General features: G+C 44.5%; 1 non-coding gene across 1 annotated transcript; it reads left to right on the forward strand.

Moving 5' to 3' along the window:
- The first annotated feature begins 5,567 nt into the window (after window positions 1-5,567).
- Window positions 5,568-5,639, forward strand: trnam-cau (transfer RNA methionine (anticodon CAU)). The gene has a single exon. It is a non-coding gene; the product is annotated as a tRNA-Met (tRNA).
- The last annotated feature ends 619 nt before the right edge of the window (window positions 5,640-6,258 follow it).

A 6,258-nucleotide genomic window follows, 5' to 3' on the forward strand; every position in this document is an offset into this window, starting at 1 on the left:
ATCCGAGACTGTGTGGAAAATCTCTCTGACAGTCAGAACCGGATCAGAAATGAAACCAGTGGTGGCGGCTCAGAGCAACTTAAACACAGAGAGCGGACGGGGCAGAGACAACCTGCTGTCAGCTCCCGGCTCCTCCAGCCTCTCTGTGTTTCTCTCTCCTCATAAACTCCCCAATTCCACTTCAAATTGGACATTTCAGATTCCCACACTCGCTTCCTTCTGTTAACAAAATCCGAATGTTTGTTGTCGAGAAAGTTCCATCCGAATTAAATGCAGCAATTTCGATGTAAACCCGTTTCTTTGCTGCTTTGATCGCGCCCTCTCAGCCGAGCGCTGACTTCTTCTCTGTGTTTCCACTGAAATCTTGAAATTAACGAAATATTTCCCTTAAATTCTCTCTTCAGGGCTGAGCAGGGGAGCATCGCGATCCTATGACAGGGAAATCTTGTGATTTTACACAAGAGGGACTCGGAAACCTGGCGCTGAGGCCTGACACACAAACACAGTGACATTAGTCTAACCCGCCCGCCTCTTTAACACACTCTCGCTGATACAATGTTCACATCTACACATTGACAGGACAAACTGTGTCTCAGATTTACAGCTCCCAGGACAGGCTTTCCTCTCCTCTCGGCCTGTGCTGTAGATTCTCGGGGATTAGTTGTAGTTTCCCAGCTCAGTAACTGTTAAACCCTCTGAGACCGGAGCTGCACACAGTGTCTGTTCCCCAGATTCAGGAGGCTGCAGCCAATCACAGCTGTGCCTGGGTTAACCCGTAACTGGTTTAAATTATTGTCTTGTTCACAAGCAGATTTATTTTTTGTTCATTTGAAGACACAGATTGTGTGCACTCAGCCACTAAACAACACTATCCCGCCTTCATGTGGAGTTCAAAAGAGAGGGGGTGGAGGGATTGATAGAGACAGAGCGAGTGAGGGCGGTGAGACACAGACAATGCATCAGTTGCAGAAATCCTTGTAAGCTCTGGTTTTACCCAGAAAGATTCTCATGTAGAGGCAGAAGCTGCAGTCTCAGATCTTAATGATATTGTAACAGAGACATGTTATTAATCCCACACTCAGGAAAAATGCTGTATTTTAACAGAAGAGAGGCAGTATAAACTATATGGTCCAGTTCTAAAAATTGTGCAAAGGTCAGAGGGACCTTTTGATCTTTGAAGGTGAGAGGAGATTTTGAGGGAGTGGTTAGGAAAGCAGACGGGGTCTTTGGTTTCATCAACAGAGGTACTGAGCATAGAAGCAGGAACGTTATGTTTAACATTTATAAAACTCTGGTTAGGCTGCAACTAGAATATTGCGTCCATTTCTGGTCACCACACTTTTGGAAGGATGTGAGAGTCTCTGAGAGCGTGCAAAGGAGATTTACTAGAATAGCTCCAGGCATGAGGGGTTATAGCTGCAAAATTTGTTTGCGGAATCCGGAGCTGCTCTCCTTGAAGCAGCCGAGATTGAGGGGAGGTCTGAGAGAGGTGTACAAGGTTGTTTAGATCAGGTAGACAAAGGAAGGCAGTTCCCATTAGCTGAGAGTAGAAGGATTAGGAGACACAGATTTAAAATTTAAGACAAAATGTGCAGGGGGGATGTGTGCAAGAACTTTGTTATATTCTGGCTAATGAGCTGGATCTTGATCCCTCTGGGCATTGTGGAAACGGAGATGGTGAATGATTTCAAATGGAAATTGGGTGGGTGCCTGTTGGTAATAAAGTTGCAGGGATAGAGCAGGAGAATGGGACTGACTGGATTATTCTACAGACAGTCAGTATGGACTGGATGGGCCGAATGGCCTCCTTCTGAGCAGCAATTTCTCCAAGACTCTATGACTGTATGTCTCCATGACAGTCTCAGTGAGTGTGAAATAATGGCCCATGTTTAAACCTAAGTTCCCTGTTGTACACCCTGCAGCTCAGGGCCGTTAGGTTTCACTCTCAGTGAGTGAGTGTTTCACTCAGATTGAATTAATCTGGAGAGTTCCTGTCTGATATTAACTCCTGCCCGGTCCCAGCAAACACCCCGACTCCCGGGTTCCTCCTGATTCTGTAGGATTGCTTTGTGAAGACAGGTCCCTGAACATCAAACAAGTTGAACAGAAAGATCCCAGGTTGAGTTTCTTAAGGGGGCGAGTCCCAGTTTTCACCGTCCCCTTTCCCATGAGCTCCAGATCATTTACTGATCTCGGATAAAAGTGAATTAGAAAACGTTTCACTGCAAAATTGTTTCATGTAATATTGTAGAATTCTGCACATGCGTCATTCCGACCCAACAGAGCTCAATGGGTGGGAGCGGAAGAGCGCATGTGCCCGGCTCCCCCCCAAGCTCTACCTGGGACAGGAAGAGCCGCCAATGGAGAGACCCCGGTCCTGGGGGAATGGAACAAACAGCAGCCTCCTGGGAGGAGGGGGACAGAATGGCAAGAAGCTGTTATTGAAAATCGTTGCTGCTTTCTCTCCACAAAGCAGCAGTGAATATTCCTTGTTGAGTTCCAATTCCCCCGGTGTTTTGATACTGGACAGTGAGGAGTGCGAACAGAGCTGGACAGTCAGAGTGTGGGGAGTCAGACAAAGAGCAGCTATTGTAGGCACAAGCTGTGAAGACAGGCACGTTTTAAACAGCGGCTGTTTGGTTTCGGTGGCAGTTTTACTAGTGGAGCTGGCGTCGTTACAGGAATCTAGAGTTCCAGGTTAATGAACATAAGAACAGAAGGAATAAAGAGCAGGAATAGGCCACTCGGCCCCTCGAGTTTGCTCCACCATTCAGTAAGGTCATGGTTGATCTGATTGTAACCTCAACTCCACATTCCTGCCTCCCCTCGGTAACCTCTCCCCCACTTGCTTTCAAGAGTCTACCCCTGCTTTAAAAGTATTCAGAGACTCGGCTTCCACCTTCTTTTGAGGAAGGGAGTTCCAAATACTCAAGACCCTCAGCGAGAATAAAAAGTCTCCTCATCTCTGTCTTAAATGGACGACCCGTTATTTTTAAACTGTGACCGTGAGTTCTAGATTCTCCTCCAAGAGGAAACATCCTGTCCACATTTGCCGTGTCAAGACACATCAGGACCCCCTTAGTATAATGTTATGGAGGCACGGGATCAAATCCCACCACTGCTGCCGATGATATATAATTTTAAAAAATCTTGAAAGTCACGTTGATAAAAGCCCATCTGGTTCACGCACTCTCCTGCTCCGTTTGAATGAATAGACATTCCGGAGACTTGGGCTCACTGCCAGTCTACCATAGTGCTAACAAAAACAGAAAATGCTGGAATAACTCAGGAGGTCTAACAGCATCTGTGGAGAGAAAGACAGAGTTTACGTTTCATGTCTATATGACTCTTAAACATTAACTCTGTCTTTCTCTCCATAGATGCGGTTAGACCTGCTGAGTTTTTCCAGCATTTTCTATTTTTCTTTCAGATTTCCAGCATCTGCACTATTTTGCTCTTATCTTACTGTGCTGTTGGTGCTTGTGGAACTGATGTCTCTGCTCTCTGTGAGTGATACTGTACTTACTGTGTGAGAAGGAGTTGGCTGCACTTCTACTTTTGTCACGGAATCACTACTTTGATTCTGCTGCTGTCAAATATTTGCCTGTAGGAAGAAAAAGGTATTTATAATAATCCAAAGAGAGAGGAGGTAGCAAATACAAAATAGACCAAAGCATTTGTTTCAATTAATAGTCATTGCAAAAAAAACAGAAAATTAAAAGCAGCGACACAAGCAGGGTCTGGTCTGAAGGGCAATTAGGGATAGGCAACAGATTCTGGCCTTGTCAGCGACTCCTACATCCCGTGAACAAATAAAAATATAAATGGATCCTGAGAGTGGGAAGTAGTAATTTGACCTGTGCAGAACTACATGCTCTGTCACTCAGTCCCATTCATGGAGCAGTGGATTGTTTATGGATGGCAGGAAATTGTTGTAAAATAATCCAAATCCTTGCTCTGCAGTAGCCGGGTGCAGCAGGACTGTCGTGGAATCAAACACTGACTCTGTTCAGAGTGGAAGATAGAGAGAGAGAGAGAGTGGAAGCAAATCATCCTCTATCCAGAAGGTCTGAATATTAACAAGAATAATGGAGACATTCAGATACAGAATTAACCCCACTTCCCCTGGCAGTAATGGGGTCCGATAGACACAGAATGATTCCAACATTGACATTCAGTAACACTGCCTGATACAGAATTAATCTCACCCTCACATATAGTACCAGGCATTGACCCATAAGAAGAAATCCTACTCTCACAAACTGTTCCAGGGACAGAGATGCAGAATGAATCCTACACTCACAAACACTATATGTGATGGACATTTACAGAACAAATCTTGCTCACGTCTAATAACAGAGTTCTCAGGATGTATCGCACAATCACATTCACTCCTAGAAGGTAACAGATACAGTCAAGAATTGATTACTTTTTTCCAGTTGTGGCTAAACCAGATTTTCACACAAGAAGAGGGAACATCTGAACACAACATGGAACACGTTAACATGACAGGGAACATCAAGGCCCCAGGATAAAAATATTTTCCCAACAGAAAACATCTTCACTGAGCAACAGAGAACATATTTACAGAATAGGAGCATCTTGAGACAATAGAGAACATTTTTACACAGCTGGCAACACGTTTGCACGACAGGGAGGCACGTTACACAACAGTGAAGATCTCTCAACAGCAGAGTGCACAGTTACACAACAGGGAGCACACTTTATGCAGCAGGGGCACAGTCACACAACGGAGAACACAGTTAAAAGACAGAGGACACAGTTACACAATAGAGGGCGGAGTTACACAACAGAGAGCACAGCTCCACAACAGAGGGCACAGCCAAACGACAGAGGGCACAGTAACACAGCAGACAGCACAGTTACACAACAGATAACACAATTACACAACAGAGAGCACAGATAAACAACAGTGGACACAGTTTCACAATTGAGGGCGGAGTTACAGAACAGAGAGCACAGTTACACAAGAGAGCACAGTTGCACAACAGAGGGCAGACTTACACAGCAGAGGACACAGTAACACAGCAGAGAGCACAGTTGCACAACAGAGAACACAGTCTCGCCAACAAAGAGCAAAGTTATTCAACAGAGAGCAGTTATACAACAGGGTGCACATACACAAAACAGAATGCACAGTTACACATAAAAGGGCACAGGTCCACAACAGAGATCACCGTTACAAAACAGGGTGCACAGTTACACAACAGGGTGCACAGTTACACAACAGGGTGCACAGTTACACAGCAGGACTCATTATTGCAAACAGTGGACACCTCTGACAAACGGAATAGTTTAGACAAATGATCAGTTTCTCCACCTCAGTGTCTTGCTAATTTGCTCGGCATCTTTCTCTGTGATCTTGTGTATCCTGGCAGCCTCTTGCTGCCTTTTTTTCTGTGTTTTTTTTTGTCTGTTTCTGGTGTTGCAAAGTGGAATTGTGCAGCCAAGGTGATCCTCCCAACACATCGCTCAGAAGGCCGAAGCAAGTGACTATTTATCTCCCTAATACACAAAGTAACATTCATTCACAGTTGATAATGTGCAGCAGAGTGGCGCAGCGGAAGCGTGCTGGGCCCATAACCCAGAGGTCGATGGATCGAAACCATCCTCTGCTATTTATATTCCCACAAATTTATCTGATTTTTCTTTACAGTTTGCAGATCTTAACATTGGAATCTCGCTTCCTGTAAACACTTCAGTTTGCAACAAGTATCCCAAATTGTTTTTATTTACACGAGGACACTAGCTGCAATTGCTGCAAACACACACCAGCCGAGACCAGTCCATTTCTCGCAACGAGCTGGCACAGTCTGAATATTCTTCTCTCGTTCACTATCACTCCATCATTACCTGAATAAGAAATTTCTAAGATGGAAAAATATCGTGAAGTTGATATTTATTAGGTGCAGTATGTCCGATCTAAATGACACCCTGCAGTAATTCATCATTTTAATTTGGACAACAGCTTCCTTCACTGCGACATGTACCATCGAGGACGAGAGAATCATCATAGTGAAGACAGCATCATGTCAAAGGCAGTTAATCAATATTTGGGCATATATCACAGTTCCTGCTTAATTACTGGTTTAAAACGTGGAATTCAGTTCCAAATTCACCATGAAGTGAAAAAGTGAAGTTTCCTTCCTTGGGTCTTGCGTCAGACACCTATTATACTGAAAACACCTTTGAGTGCCTCTGATTGTTTCCTTTAGCCTTTTAGTAGCTGTTCACATT

Source organism: Cetorhinus maximus, chromosome 31 (assembly GCF_964194155.1).
Source record: "Cetorhinus maximus chromosome 31, sCetMax3.hap1.1, whole genome shotgun sequence".
Classification (NCBI taxonomy): domain Eukaryota; kingdom Metazoa; phylum Chordata; class Chondrichthyes; order Lamniformes; family Cetorhinidae; genus Cetorhinus; species Cetorhinus maximus.